Genomic DNA, 17,656 nt, shown 5'->3' on the forward strand with positions numbered 1-17,656 from the left:
GGATGTACCTGCGTAGAACCAAGTAAACCATCAATCTTTTTATTGAGAAGTTCTACCTGATTTGATAGCATAGTAACTGAGTCGACGTTATAACGCCGACTGTTTTTGTTGGCTTAGTCCTCATGACTTGCCACTGATAATTATTCAGTGACATTTCTTCAATGAATTTATAAGCCTCTTCAGGTGTTTTTTTATTGATGGTTCCTCTAGCAGCTGCGTCAATCATCTGTCTTGTCGAGGGATTTACACCATTGTATAACGTTTGAACTTGCAGCCATAGAGGTAACCCATGCTGAGGGCACCTTCGCAATAGATCCTTGTATCTCTCCTATGCATCGTAAAGTGTTTCTAAGTCCATCTGCACAAAAGAAGAGATATCATTACGTAATTTAGCCGTTTTAGCCGGCGGAAAATATTTTAGTAAAAATTTTTCGGTCATTTGTTTCCAAGTAGTAATTGACCCTCGTGATAGCGAGTTCAGCCACTGTTTAGCTTTGTTCCTCAATGAAAAAGGGAATAACTGAAGATGAATGGCATCATTAGAAACGCCATTGATTTTAAATGTATCGCAAAATTCCAGAAAGTTTGCTAAATAAGTGTTGGGATCTTCCTCCTGCAAACCATCAAACTGAACAAATTGCTGTATTATATGAATAGTGTTAGGTTTTAATTCAAAAGTATTTGCTGCTACAGCAGGTCTAACTATGCTAGATTCAGTTCCTGATAAAGAAGGTTTAGCATAATCATACACAGTACGTGGAGCAGGATTTTAATTAACCGCAATTGCAGGAGGTAGCTGATTGCTTTGGTTTTCAGTCATCTCTTCGGTTAGGGGTTGAGTATCGCCTTCTTGCTCATTCTCTATGTATCTTAAGCTTCGTCTTATTTCTCTTTGGTTTCTACGAACTGTTCGATCTATTTCTTCATCAAAAAGTAGTGGCCCTAACGGGTTTTTTCTAGTCATAAACTATGAAAACCTGCCAAGAGAAATAAAGGATAGGTTAATAAATAATAATAATGATAAAAGTAAATTAAATTGCAAAAAAAATAAATGGCTAAAGTAATAAAAATTAAGCGTTCCTAAAATTTTAGTTCCCTGGCAACAGCGCCAAAAACTTGATCGCGAGGTTTCGTGATAGGTTTCAAATATTTATAATTATTCGTTCTTGAACTAACTATTATCACGATGTAGGCAAGTGTTCCTATCGAACAGTAGTATAGTTTTCGCAAGACCGGATTGTCGAACCCAAAGGAACTAAAAGTACTAGTAATGATTGTCTTTTTATTATCTAGCCTAAGAATAAAGAGGTTTTGTTTTAATTAACTAATTATCTAAACTAAGAACTCACAGAGAAAAGAATTGGGGAATTGCTTTTGGGAAAATCGATTGAATGAAGACAATATCTAAGGAAAAATCCACCTAGACTTTACTTGTTATTCTGGCTCCGAATCAGACGATTTATTCATTTAACTTGTTCCGTAGAGATTCCTAAGTTATGTTATTATCCCTATTCAAGACTAATAACATCTAATCCCTAGATTGAATAACCAAGAGTTTTCTCTAATTAACACTCTAAGGTTGCATTAACTCGATCTATGGATCCCCTTATTAGGTTTCACCCTAATCCGGTAAAATCTTGTCACCCTATTTCTAGGCGCGCAATCAACTCCGCTTAATTATGACAAAATTACTTTTAGACAGGGTCTATTCCTCCTCTGAATAAGAGCATGTCTTGAATCAGTATCCTGGAATATCAAAATAAGAATTAAGAACAAGTTAAATATTTATCATACGATTCAGAAAATAATAACAAGATTCGTCTTAGGTTTCATTCACCTTAGGTATTTAGGGGTTTTAGTTCATAACTAAATAAGAAAACATCTTAGAAGAATAAATAATACAAAACATAAAGAAAACCCAAAACTCCTGAAGAGAAATTGAGGAGAGATCTTCAGTCTTGATGATGAATCCGGCTTCAAAGATGGATCAATCGACTTCCTTGGAGTAATTCCTTACCCCTTCCTCTCCGTCTCTCCTTTCTTCCTCCTCTAGAGTGTATTTATAGGCTTTGGAATGCCTAGAGGCCCTCAAAATTAGCCTTTTCCGAATTGGAATCAACTTGGGCTCGGCAGGGACACGCCCGTGTGCGTTTACTTCAGGCTGTGTTCGAGCCTATTAGAATGGCACGAGCGTGTGTTATACCCGTGTGAGTCGTGCTCCAATTCTGCCAGATTAACACGGCCGTGTGGTCTGCCCGTGTGAGGAGGTCCAAGCCATGTTGATCTCGTACTTTGGCCTATTTTTTCTGTTTTTGGCCCGTTTCTCGTTCCTTTCGCTCTCCTATGCTCTCCTAAGTATAAAACATGAAATTAAAGCATTAGGAGCATCGAATTCACCAATTCTTATGGAAAATCATTCATAAAATGCGTTAAACATAGGTTAAAAATATGTATAAATTATGGTTTATCACCCTAAGTCTCTCTGTACTCATGGATTTGAGAAAAGATAAGTAAGAATTTTCGAAAAGTTTTTGTATAATTATGAATTTTGGGCTTTTAAGGTTTGAAGGCCTTTGAGTTAACTGATAAATGGTTGTTATGCTTAGCTACCTAGACAATGAGGCTTCGGCATTTGGACAAGCTAAGCTGTCAAGGATAAAGAAAGCAATGTGAGTTTCTATACTTTGTCTTGGGTTGTTGATGAGATTAAGTTTTTAGATGATTTGTGTTGTGATTATTCTGGGTTGTTTGAGTCTTTCGTTGTGTGTAAAATTAGTGACTAAACATACTGTTTCAGCATATCGTGTACGAGTATGTGAGTATATGAAAGTACGATTATTGAATGTTAAATCAATATCACATGGTGTTGAATATGTGGTGTACTTTATGTTATGTATCTAGTATATTGATCGCATGAAATATATGATTATATTGTATACAGAGTACAGAGGTAATTTATCTTGATGGGGTAGAAGAAGTTAGGAAAATTTGGTGGAATTAGAGGTGTAACACCCCCAACCTCTATCCCTCGCTGGAACCGGGTTACAGAGCATTGCCGGAGTTTACAGATCAAACAAACATAAATTACAAACATTTCTTATCATATTATATTCAGGTCAAAAACCAATTAAACTCATACATACTATCCCTTATTTGAGCCTTCGAGGCCCAAAATATGTGTTACAACATCAGTTACAACATTAGCTTTACCAGGGTGATAATCAATAACACAATCAAAATCTTTCAAAAATTCTACCCAACGACACTGTCTCAAATTCAACTCCTTTTGAGATAAAAGATATTTGGGACTCTTATGATCGATATAAATATAACACTTTTCGCCGTACAGGTAGTGCTTCCATATCTTTAAAGCAAAAGCCACAACAGCTAACTCTAAATTGTGCGTCGGATAATTACGTTCATCTGTTTTTAGCTGACGAGACACATAAGCAATCACTTTCCCATCTTGCATCAAAACACTACCAAGACTGCTCAAGGAAGCATCACTATAAACAACAAAATCCTTTCTCGATTCTGGTAAAGTCAAAACCAGCTCTTCAGTCAACATCTGCTTCAATTTCTCAAAACTTTCTTGACACTGATCATACCAAATGAACTGAACATTCTTATGTAACAGCTTTGTCATCGGCAAAGATATCTTCAAAAATCCATTTACAAATCTTTGGTAATAACCAGTTAATCTAAGAAAACTATGAACCTCTAACACATTCCTCAGTGCTTTCTACTGAACAATTGCCTCTATTTTTTTCGGATCAACTCTAATTCCATCTGCTGAGATAACATGACCCAAAAATACAACCTCTAATAATCGGAATTCACACTTACTAAGCTTTCCGTATAATTGTTTCTCTCGTAACACTTGCAAAACAATTCTGAAGTATTGTTTATGCTCGAATTCGGATTTGGAATAGACCAAAATATCATCAATAAAAACTACTAGAAATTGATCCAAATACTGGTGAAAAATACGATTCATGAGATCCATAAATGCTGCCAGAGCATTCATCAATCCAAAAGGCATCACTAAAAATTCATAATGACCATACCGTGTACGAAATGTCTTCGTTACATCACTTTCTTTCACTTTCAACTAATAGTAACCCGATCTCAAATCGATCTTTGAAAAGATAGAAGCTTCTTTTAGTTGATCAAATAAGTCATCAATACGGGGTAGAGGATATTGATTCTTAATCGTCAACTTATTCAATTGCCGATAATCAATACAAAGCCGCATCGAACCATATTTCTTTTTGACAAAAAGCACTAGGGCTACCTAAGGCGATACACTAGGGCGTTAAAACCACGATCTAATGAGTCTTGCAATTGTACTTTTAATTCTTTCAACTCTGCAGGTGACATACGATAGGGGGCATTGAAACCGAAGCTGTACCAGGAAACACTTCAATTGCAAACTCAACCTCCCGATCCGGTGGTAATCCTGCTAAATCCTCGAGAAACACATCAGGGAATTCACAAACAGTTTGGCACCCAGTACCTCATCGGATAATTCAAAGTAATAAATTAACACCCAATGTCTCATCGACTAAACATAAGTAAATTGGCACCCAGTGCCTCATCGAATTAATCTGAAGTAGTAAATTGACACCCAGTGTCTCATCAACTCGGAGAAATCCCTGAACTCTTCCAATCCTATGACATGCCATCTATATCCGACTCAACCTGATATAGTTAATAGGGTTCCAATTCACTTTTCAAATACAATCAATATTCATTTCAATTCAAATAATCAATATATTCAATATATATATACCAATTCAATCCATTCAATTAACTTCAATTCAATGACAAAGTGTTAAATACTCACCTCAATACTTGCCACATGCATTAAATAAAAAAATATAACAATTAATAGCTAAGTTCGGATTATAGAAATACAAACCAGAAATTCCGAGCTATTCCTCATTGACTTTATCTTTTCCCTTTTTAGTCGAAGATTTGATACGACGTTAGCTATAAAATCAAAACAATTAAAATTCATCAATACAATACAATTCAATTTCCTATTGAATATTTTAATTTTTACTCAATATTTGCCTAATTTTCAATTTAGTCCCTAAACCGAGACTAACTTTATTTCTTTACATTTAATTCTATATTTTTATTCAATTTCCACTTTAAACTAAATTTAACTCCCTATTTTTACTCAAAATTTACAATTTATTTTACAATTCAATCCTTTTTCAATTCTAACTTAAAAATCTATCAATTTAATCCATAATACTAAAAGTATTCAACATAGACAACACTTAAAAAACTCAATAATTTCTAAAATTTCGACATGGTTCGGGTAGTATTTAACACCGGGATTCCAAAAATATAAAAATTATAAGAAAATGAGACTAAATTGACTAACCAATTGAACTTGGAAACTTTTGAAACCTTAAGACCCTTCGTCTGTTTCTTTCTCCTTTTTCTTTTCTTTCTTTCCTTTCTAATTTCGTTGGCATTCTTTCTTTCTCTCCTTTTTTTTAAAAAAAAATCATTTACTTATTATAATATGTAATTTATATACTTAAATATTAAGATTTAATATTATAATATTATAATATATATTTTAACTTTAAATTTTATAATAATATACACCTTATGCCGCTTCATTTCAAGACAATGGCATAATTGCTTCTTTAGTCCCTTTAATTTTTCTTTAATCTATAATTCAACTTTCATCCTATATGCAGTTTAGTCATTTTACCTAATTACTCTTAATTCATGCAAATTCGCTTAACCAAAACCTATTTAACTACACAAAAAACTTTGTAAATATTTATTATAAATATTTACGAGTTTGATTTACAAAAATGGAGTCTTGAAAATTCACTTTCTGATATCCGTGACTATCGGGTCGTTACAAGAGGAACGGGCAGATTGCTAAAAGAATTCAATGGAGTATGGTTGTGTCGTAGAATAATATCGACTGGCTCGCTAGAATGAAACCGTAACGATGATTATTGATTGGTGTTTTAGGGCGACACCGTGACGACGGTCTGCAGGCTCTATGAGACGATAAATTAAAAAAGGTTTAAGGTGTAAGACAATGACTCGACTATGATAACCATTAGAATCTGCCAGAACATTAAATATGAGGGATTACAAGGTGTAAGACCATGGCTCGATTTTGGCAACCAATAGAGTTCGTCAGGACGTTCTATATGGGTTCAGACTGTGTACAATCATAGATCGGTTATGGCATTAGGTAAAGTCCGCCAAAGTGTTAAGCTAGAAAGCTGACAGGACAAGGTAAAAAAGATTGTTGTATGACCTAATCAGAGAGTAGCATGATTGAATGAGTACGATGCATCTGAGAATGTGGGTAAACGAGATAATCCAAAGATCCATCAAATTATGAAAATAAGCAAAGCTAGTAGAATTGTCCTAGAATACATGTAATCTTATTGACAGGGGATCCCGTCAGATTGTCACGAAAGGGAACTAGAGTATACGACTCTTAACAATCTAGAAGAAAATAAGAAGGGTAACAAGGTTAAGGTATGAAGTATTCGCATGTTTTGGCAAGGTATTTCTATTTATTAAAGAGCAAACAGGTCTTTCTGTAAGGGCCAAATTTCGTCTGGCTGAACAAAAACTAAACAAATAAATAAAAACAATAAAAGTCCATTTACAAAAAATAATGGCCTAAATACAAAAAACCTTAAAGCCGACTATCTTAAAATTTTAAGAAACCCTAAGGAAAAAAACCCTACCTTTAGCCGCTACCGCTCCTCTAATTCTCCACGTCAACGGGTATGCTCCCTGAAGTCCTTCACCCTGAGTCTACCTTCTCTATTGCTATTTCACCAAAATGGCAAGGGCATGCTTCTCCCATCGTTGTTGACCACCATCGCGACCTGCAGAAAAGAAAGAAAAGATAGAAGTAGAAAGCAAAAAACAAATGCAAATATTTGTAATCAATCGACTATAAAAGCCAGAAAAAAATAAATTGTATTCACACACACAAGCAATAGAATAGATAAAAAACTATACAAAAGAACAAGTTTCAAAAGAAAAAGGTAGCATTTTTATTTCTTTTACTTTCAAGCAAAAAAAATAGAGAGAAAGGAATCTTACTTGAAAAACGCTGTCGTTGCCGCGAGGCCCTTTCCTCCGACTCGAGAAGCCTCGGAACCCTTTAGGGTTCCATCGAGGGCCTCGTTAGAAAAGGGAGAAAACTTTCGATTTTATTTCCTTCGGCCAAGCATCGGTTAAATTTCTGGGGATTTAAACCCAAGATCTATTTTCTACTCGAAGAGAGGGTTTAAAAAGAATTTTTTTGGGTTTTTCGTGTAACACCCCTAACCCCCTATCGATCGTTGGAACAGGGTTATAGAGCATTACCGAAATTTATAGATCAATTATAGAAAATTTCATATAATTTACTATTTATATCCGAAATCAATCATATTGTCCTTTAAATGGGCCCTCGAGGCCCAAAATATGCAGTTAGATCAAATCGGGACTTAACAGAGAACTCAATGAATTTTTCGCGAAATTTCAATTTTTTTCTTAGGTGCAGGGGAGACACGCCCTTGTGGCTAGGCCATGTGGGCATTCGATGAGAGGCTCACGGCTGTGTCCCAGCCCATGTTCAAATTAAAGTAGCTACTGACTTGGGTCACACGACCAAGCCACATGCCCGTTTGCTAAGCCGTGTGAACAATTTATTTTACATTAATTAGGTGCAGGGATCACATGACTGAGACACACGTCCATGTCTCTGCCTGTGTGAAAATACCTGGGCATTCTATTTCTCAATTTTAAGGATGCAGGGAACACACGGCCAAACCACACGCCCGTGTGTCTACCCGTGTGGATGAAAATAGGCCAATTTTAAGGCCACTTTTCTCACCCAAATTTGCTTTCAACCTACAACAACACTTGAATACATTCACCAACCAATTCAAGACATTAAAACCAAGCCCAAAACAATCTTATACATGATATATCATCACATGTATTTAAGTATTCAAACTTACCTATTTGTATAATCATATAAGTTTATCAAAATTCAAACTATCATACCAAGCACATATATATTAAACATGATATAACCTTCTAATTACATCAAACATACCATTACTAGCCATTCCAATGGCTACTTACAACTAACCATATACATGCCATCATTGGCCAATTTAACCTATACATGCTATTATACAAAAATAAGTTTGCTATTTATACCAAAACGAGCTGAATAATAGTGTGATGTTGCTCTGACCACGTCCAACCTTTACGAGCTTCCAAGTACTATAAAACAGAGAAAAGAAAAATGAGTAAGCATTTAATGCTTAGTAAGTTCGTATAATAAGAATTTAACTTACCAATCATGTTCATTTAAAATAAGCATACATAGCACACCCAAATCAATGTAATCAATAACCTAAACACACATAATCCTCAACAAGCAAGTTAGTTATGCAATTCATATAAATACCAAGATATATGGATGAGCTCATCAATATTCCATTTCCATATACATATATTTGTTACTTCAAATTTCCAATGAACATATACATATCATATCTTTGTATATAAAGTATTTCTCACAATCATTAGTATTTCTCACAATCATTCATTTATAATTCATATTATCTCATACCTGAAATTTTACCCGTTGAATTATTTAAAATATCGATGAATATTTGGGCAATACACACGAAGTTTACAATACAGTCAATCTGTCAACTCATATCTAGGAGTGCTTATAAAAGCCTATAAACGGAAAGCTTATTTGTGCTAAAACAGAAAGCTCATAAGAGCAATATTCAGGAAGCTCAAGCGAGCCTATAATGGGTAGCTCCGAAGAGCCATTAATTGGTAGGCTCCGGATAGCCATATATCGGGAAGTTCAAGCTAGCCATATTGGGAAGCTCATAAGAGCTAAGGTGTGTCCACAACACATGTAGGATCACAACCTATCGGGACGCTTCGAAGAGCTATTAACAGGAAGCTCGCAAGAACCAAATAACAGGAACCTCATGAGAGCTAATATCAGGATGCTCTTTCGAGCTATGGTGTGTCTGCAACATATGCAAGACCAAAACCAATATGGGAGCCCTGTATCCAATCAAACATATAAAGGTACACAATTTAGTTACACGAATTTGCCTCAACACTTACTTGTGTAAGAAATCTACTAATCCAACACTTTTCTTTTTCTCGATCTAACTCCTTGTTTGGTTTTTCCGGATCTATATAAATGAATTTAATATAAATTTAATAAAATTCATATTCAATTTTAGTCCAATTCACATCTTAGGCAAAAGTACCATTTTTGCCCTTATATTATTGATTAATTCCAATTTCGTCCCTAGCCTCGGAAAATGAAATTCATGAAATTTAATCCTTGTTCAAGCCTAGCCAATTTTTACATATAACATTTACAGCCTATATATTTCACAAAAATAAAAAATTTTCTATGAATTTTTCATTTTTCAATTCAGTCCCTAAATCACAATTTCATGAAAATTTCCTTTACAAAAGTTGTTTATCTATCAACAAAATTTCATTTTCTACCATAAATTTCATAATTCATGCATATTAATCCTTGAGAAAACTTTGATACTTTAATAAATTTACAAATTGATCCCCAAAGTAGCTAGATTAGGTTACTACGATCTTGGAAATATAAAAATGACTAAAAACGGGACATGATTACTTACCTAATTAAGCTTGCTTGAATTTCTCTCTCTTTGCTAGGGTTTCCATAGAAAAACTTTGGGGAAGATGATGAAATAAGATGATATTTTATCTTTTAATTTAATTATCATCTTTAATATTTTCACTTTCCAATTTAGTCATTTTCTTTTCTTAAATTTCCATAGATGAATCATCATAAATATCTACTAATTTCTCTTAATGGTCTAATTGCCTTATAAGGACCTCAGATTTTGATTTCCATAGCTATTTAATCCTTCTAGCTACTAGAATTCAACTTTTGCATTTCATGCAATTTAGTCATTCCTAACAATTAACCATGAAATTGGTAAAATTTTCTTAATAAAATTTTCATTCGTCATTCCTATTATAATGTAGACCATGCAATGACATTAAAATAACTTTTCTTTCTAACTCGGATTTGTGGTTCCGAAACTACTATTTCAATTTCACTGAAAACGAACTGTTACATTTCGGCCACCGGAGGTGGCGATCACCGTCGCCGATAACTGGTGGCCGCAGCGGACATGCAACTGCCCCCATGGCCGGAAGAGAGGGTGCTTGAGAGAAAGAAAAGGATTTTTTTTAACTGAGGGTAAATTCTTTTTTCTTATTTTTTACTTATATAAGGTCATGATACAATGCTGTTTTGGGCTTAACTTTTATACGCCCAAAACGACGCCGTTTTGATGCTTAGCCTGACAACCTGACCTAAATGGCATAGGATCCGCGTGTTTTGGATATGGGGGGTCTATCTATTTCCCTGGTCCTTCCGCTTTTGTGGCTCTTTTCAATTTCGTCCTATTCCTCTTTTGTCGTTTTATTTCTTGCCCCATAATTTTAATCTGCTTACAAATCAGTCCTTTGACCTACTGTCAAACTTAAGGAAATGACACAGATGGAAAAATAACCTTATGAGTCCCTGTACATTTCTACGTTGTTTCAATTTTATCCTTTATATATATTTTTACTATTTATGCTTTAATTTTTTTATATTCAATTCAGTTCTTGTACTCTCGACTCTTTGGGAGTGATATGTGCTAGGGCTAGGATTATTTGCCCCCGAAGTCCCTAAATTTTTATACTATATTTTAATTTAATCCTTTACATTCTATTTTCTTATAATTTAGGTATTAAATATTGTTATATTATCAATTTAGTCCTCTACTTCCCTTTTCTTCATTTATTTAGCAATTCCTACTTTAAGTTTTGTTTAAATTTCAACTTAATCCTCATTTATTTAATTTTGCATCTTCATTTACTATATCTTTTATTTTAACGCTTAAAATTCATGTTATTTTATATTTCTCTTTTTATATACATTTTATTTTATCCTTGTTATTATTATATTATTCATATCAAGATTATGATAATAATCATGACATGATTATCGCTATTATTACTATAAATTGATGTTTTCTTATTATTATAGTTGCATTGTTATTCTCCACTAGCATAGCATTTCTTTTATTTTATCTTTTATTTTTCTTCATTTATTTATTTATTTATTCATTTGTTTATCGGTTTAATGTCATCATTTCATTTTTACCCACTACTATTTTGCTTTATTTTGCTAATCACCATGTTGTGTATCGTGTTAGAATATATTTATCCATTTTATTACGCCTAAACAAATTAAAAAGTACATTGTTTTAAAAATTACGTTCATTCTACCAAACGTATAGGAAATATTTAAAACTGAGACAATGTTCATTATTTTTGAGATTCGAAGAGTCGTGCTCCTAACTTACGGAGTATGATCTATTTCTAAAATTGAAGTAATTGATTATCCTATTTAAAAAAGATGAGATTTAAGTAAGGATCAAATGGTGATTATTCTTGTTTTCGAGGATTCAATGCATTGTGTCCTAACTTACGGGGCATGATCTTTTCTTCTCAACTAACTCGAAATAAAGCCTTTTCATAAAATTTGATTTAGTTAAGTGATTTTAATTAAAAAGAACATCATGCAAAGAGAGATTGTATTTTAATATCTCTTCGATTTTTCAACTTCTGACATCAAAACATCAAGTAATCAATTAGGTACTAATTTTGGGCGTTATAAGGGTGCTAATCTTTCCTCATACATAATAGATTCCCGAACCTATTTTTCGGATTTGTAGGACCGAATATTACCGTTTTAGTAAATCTAACTCTTTATTAAAATGATCGAGTTTTGAGATGATCCAATCGCACCTAAATAAATAAAAAAAAGATTGGTGGCAACTCCATTTTTATTTTTAAAATAAAAGTCGATTTCAAAAAAAGGTTTTGACACTTTTTATTAAAAATTTCATCTATTTCTTCGATTAAAATCTAATCTTTATATGTCAGCATGAGGTACAAATGGCATACCACATGCAACTGTTTGATTATTCTATTAGCTATGTCAATTTTTAATAGAAATGACTATTTTATTCTTTAATTTAATATACAGAGATTTATTTGCTCATTATTTAAATAAATGTATTAAAATACAATATAACTTTTAATACAAGGGTCTTTATAGCATTTTTGCCATCGTAATTATATAAAATATTAAAACAATTTTATCCGTATATATAAAAATGAAGAAGATTTGTCGGGTTGGGGGGGAGGTTGGTTCTGCATCTTGGGGGGAATAAATGCTGCGAAAACAAAAGGGGCTGGGGGAGTTCCCAACTTGAAGGAGATAATTCATAATTGATAGATTTATGCACTTTTTGGGTCAAATTTTATATTCTTCTTTTTGCCGTCCTTTCGAAAACTACACTTCCATCCCCCCACCCATTAACTACAAAAAGGCAAAAACCCACCCACTAATCTTTTACTTTATTTATACAATAAACTTTTCATAATGTTGACCTAATTCACTAAATTTTGTAATCTTTTAGTGGTAAAAATATTGTAAAAGTTTTTATACTAATAGTAAAATTATATTTTACCTTTTTTATTAAAAATTAGATAAATTGGTTCTTATATGTTAGATCAAAGAAAAAACTTAAGAATTAATGACTTAAATAAAAACTTTCGAATAGTTTAGTGAGTTAAATAGAATTTTTTATTAATTCAATGATTATTTTATAACTTTTTAAGTTAAATGACCGAATGTAAAATTAATAATAGTTTAGTGACATAGAGTGCAGTTTATCCGAAAGTTTAATGGTAGAGATTACGTATTTTGAGTTCAAATCTCATCATATGTATATTTATTTTTAAATTTTATATAAAAAATAAATATATCCTCAAAATAATATATATTTCAAAAAACATAGTTTAGGGACCAATCTAACAACAAAATTGACGGAGGGACCAATATTTTCAAATAAAAAAGGGACTCAATATTTCAAAATTAACATATAGGGACTAAATTTTAAAATTTAAAATAGGACAAAAACTATTGACATATTTAAAACTATTAAGGTGAAATCGACTCCTCTGAGAGAAGTCTTATCTTCGAAGTGTTGTCTTCTAGATAGTCGACCTGGACATCAACAATCAAAGAGATTGTCCCCATGTTGAGGATAGTTCGAAGACAAGACTTCTCTTAGAGGAATTGATTCCCCCTTAACAATTGCAAATAAGACCAAGGTTGGTGGTTTGAGCTACAGTGTGCCCAGGTACCTCTATAATTATTCATACGCCCAATACTAACACCTATCCTGAGTCTTGTAGGTATTGATCTCCACCAGTCGAGGCACCTCCCTCTACGAACCATACATGACTCTCTTCAGAGGCTAGGGAGAAAACCCTGACACGGGAACAAAACCTTCGATTATTGAGGTCCAGATCAGCTGCGCAAAGAATAACACTTTAAAGACAATACTTCTCCTAAAGGAGTCGATTCCCCTTCAACAAAATCAATATAATTCGTATAAATATATCGAATTAATTATTTTAGTTATGCTAAATATGCTCTATTTGTTTCTTGAGTTATTTTCATTATTAATTTTTCCTATACGTATTAGAGGTGATCATGGGCCGGGCCCAGATAAAATTTTAGGCCCATCTACTAGGCCGGGCCCGCCCATTCAAATATGGGCCTAAAATTTTACCCAAGCCCGCCCGAAATAAAATTACTAAGCCGAGCTCGCCCAACCCGGCCCATATTAATTTTTTTTCTTATTTCATTAAATAAAAAATTTAAAAATATAATAAATCAAATATATTTAAAAACATAAAATAAATATTAAAACAAATAAAATAATACTAAAATAATTCTTAAAACAATACACAAATTAACAATATAATAAAAATAGTTATATTAAAATTTAAAATAATTAAAAATAAAAAAAATATATTAATATATAATTTGGGCGGGCAGGCTGGTCAAGCCAAAAACTCTTACCCGAGGCCCAGTCGTTTTTAAGCAGGCCTCATTTTTTGCCCAAGCCCATTTTTCGGCCTATATTTTTACCCAAACCTCCCATTTTTCAAAGGGCCTTTGGTAGGGCCAGCCTTGACCCATGATCACTCTAATCGTTATCTTTGTGCTTTTGTATCTAGAATTTATATTTGGTTAAAACATGTTGTTAATCCTTACACCTTTGTAGAATTTAAGATTTAGCCCCTTTACTTAAAAAGTTAAAATTTAATCCTATCTTTTTAATTTAAAAATTACAGTCCAATCATTATCATCTTCGATTGTTTTCGTAAAAAAATTTCAACATAAGATGTTTATTTTTCGTCGATCATATGCCACGTCACATGAAGTAGCCTAATCAAAATTTCAAGTTGACAAATTTTAAAGAAAAATACTTATGATTTTAATAGTTAGATTGAAATGTTTAAATAGAAAAAATATAATATGACTTAATTTTTAACTTTTTAGGTATAGAAACTAAATCTCAAATTTAGTCAAAGTACAAGGAAAAAAAACATATTTTTTCCTTTTTATTTTCTCTATAATGTTCCTTTTCAAATACTTAAAAATTGATTAGATAAGTATTGCCGCCAAAGAAGTGTCACTAAAATACAAGTTGGAGTCAAATGAGGCTATTAGTCCCTTTCTTTTGACATTTTAATTTTTAAGGATTAAAAAGTCAAAATGCCTTTTGGAGTTTTGTTGTGCAATTTGGTCCCTTAATCCAATGACTTAAGAGCATTTGTACGGCCATTTTGCTCGTACAATGACTCTTTCAAGATTTTAATAGAAAACTAAATAAATAAATAAATGGGTCAATGACCTCTATAGCCTTTTTAATATGCATATGATATATTTGATCTTTGTGATGAATGAATGAAACATCTTTAGTTTTGATAAAATATATTTAGAAGAGTAATTATCTTGTCTTAACTCCATCATCTATTTTATACTGGGAAATGTTTGACTAAAAAAAATAAATTTTTTTGTACATACTACAATTTGAAAATAATTTAAGGGGCTAGAAAACAATTTCACTATTATATTAATTTATAATTTTTAAATTTTAAAGTGTTTAAAAGTAATTTTGCATTTTTGGGGGACGCATACTTCTTTTATTCGCTTCTGATGGCAACAATAATGGAATCTTAATTTTTAAGGTGCCAACAAAAAAGTAATGTTGTTTAAATTAGATAGGATTGCATGGTTGAACTGATTGAACCAAAAAACAATTAGCTATTGATCTAGTGAGAGGTTTTGAATCGATTGATTTGGAAACCACTACGAACTAATTGAACTGATTAAACCAGATTATTTGATTTTTTTTTTATTATCATTTTTAATCAAACCATTCGAATCGTAAAATCGATAACTTACCCGATTTTACCACATTACAAGAAGTTATTTGCCACTTGATTGATTAAGTATGGGTCAAGCTTAAATAAGATAATGTTGGTTGAATCTTGATTTATTTAAGGTCTAATTCTGTTTCTAGTTATTGTACTCTATAGGATTTGATATTTAGTCTCTCTTTTTAATCTCCAAAATTTAGTAATTTACTTTAATAATTGAAATCGGATCTATAATAATACTAAAAAACATTTGTTAAGTTAATTTTGTGACAAAATTTTAAATAAAAATTTTACTCACGTGATCAATATTATATGTGTAAAACCAAACATAAAAATATTAAATATAAGAGTACAAGGACTATAAGCAAATTAGACCTTTATGTTATAGATCATCTTTAAAAGGAAATTTAGTTAATTCTTTTAAATACCCCATTCAAAAAGAGAGTACAATATTAGATAAACCTGTGCAATTTTGGACACTAATTTTTCCCCAAAATATTTGGTGTTATGATGTAATGGTTATATTTTAAAATTGTTTGAATATTTGGTTTAGAAAAGAAAGAAAGAAAAATTAATAATGGATAAAAATAGTAAAATAAAAGTAATAATGTAATATTTAGTCCTTGAATTTGGTGATATTTTTAATTTGGTTTTAAATTTTTTGTCCACATTAGTTCTTAAACTTGATATTTTCTCTCGATTTTGATTCATGTGATGACATAACATTTTGATACTATATCAAGCCATCACCTAAAAAATATAATTGTTCATTAAAAAAAAAAAAGTTTGTGATATGACATTAGCTTAAAGTGATACGTTAATACATAGACCAAAAATGAAAAAATTATCATAGTCAAGGATTAACGTAAAACAAAAAAATAAAAGTTTATCTAAAATGGAAAAAAAAATACTAAATTATGTTTTATCCCAAATAAAAAGGACAATCAAACATAGAGAAGGAAGTTTCTTGAGTCAAGTAATGTTGTTTGTACTAAAATTATAGCTTAATTAAATGTTCAAAGTCCACGGAATTGTGTAGGTGAGATGAAGGAAATTTTCATTAGAAAGAAGTTTCGTCTATGTTAAGTTTGATTTTTTTTAAAATATTTTATTTATAAGTATTTATTTTTAACTTAATGCTTGAAATTAATTATAATCCTTTTTCAATTTATAAATAAGAGGATAATGTGTTCTAGCGCATTTGAACTCACGTCCTTTTGAATTGAAAATAATGCTCATATCAATTGAGTTAAAACTCAATTAATTTTTTTTCTTCAATCAATTGGAAATGAACAAAACCATGTTTTATTTCTATTTCTTGCTTGGGTACTAATTTTGTTTTAGTTTTAAATTTGTTGATGTCATGAGATCAAAATGCTTCTGCAGGAAAGCTCGAAGGAGCTAATTTTCTTAAATTTGATTTCTATTACGGTCGCGTTTTAGCATGGAATTAAGTTTTCTATAACTTTCTAATAGACATGAGTGGTATCGATATAAAATTGACTTTTTTTATTGTATTATTTTTAAATATGACACAAAAATTATTTATATGATAAATTTCGATTTAATCTATTTAATATTGATGAGTTTTTATTTTAAAATCGAGTTTCAATTAAATTGGACTAAATTTTTCATTAAACTTTTCGAGCTCAAGTTAGATGAATTTTAACATCTGTTTAATTAATTAAAAATCTCTAATTAAAATATATAAATTATGGATTAAGTTTTAGGAAGTTTTTAATAAAATGAATATTTTGATTTGACAAGTTTTTTCTTATCTAGTATATAATATAAGGGTAAATTATATTACTAGGCATTTAGTTATGTTTTTTAAGTCATCTAATTATTAAAAGTTTTAAAATGGTCATCTAAATTATTAGTAAATTTATTTTTGATCGACCAATCATGAAAAGTTATAAAATGGTCATTCAATTATTTAATTTTATCATTTCGATCACCCAACTATCTTAGATTTTTAGATATTTTTATTTTTATGTTACCTAGCTGGTGGCCAAAAAAAGAAAATTAATTAATTATTTTATAATTTAATAACCAAAAAAGAAAATAAAATTGGGTCACTTCTCTAGTTGATATTGATTAAGACTAAATTCATTTAGTTAAGCATGAGATTTTTTGCCCAAGTCAACGATTATGAATGGAAGTAAACTTGCACCGTAATGTCAATCCGCTTTTTATTCTACTTAAATAACAATAATAATAACAAAATTTTAATAATAATATTTTATATCTATTATATAGAAGTAAGATT

General features: G+C 31.3%; 1 non-coding gene across 1 annotated transcript; it reads left to right on the plus strand.

Moving 5' to 3' along the window:
* Positions 1–284: 284 nt before the first annotated feature.
* Positions 285–391, plus strand: LOC128289490 (small nucleolar RNA R71). The gene has a single exon (XR_008279138.1). It is a non-coding gene; the product is annotated as a small nucleolar RNA R71 (small nucleolar RNA).
* The last annotated feature ends 17,265 nt before the right edge of the window (positions 392–17,656 follow it).

Source organism: Gossypium arboreum, chromosome 2 (genome assembly GCF_025698485.1).
Source record: "Gossypium arboreum isolate Shixiya-1 chromosome 2, ASM2569848v2, whole genome shotgun sequence".
Lineage (NCBI taxonomy): Eukaryota > Viridiplantae > Streptophyta > Magnoliopsida > Malvales > Malvaceae > Gossypium > Gossypium arboreum.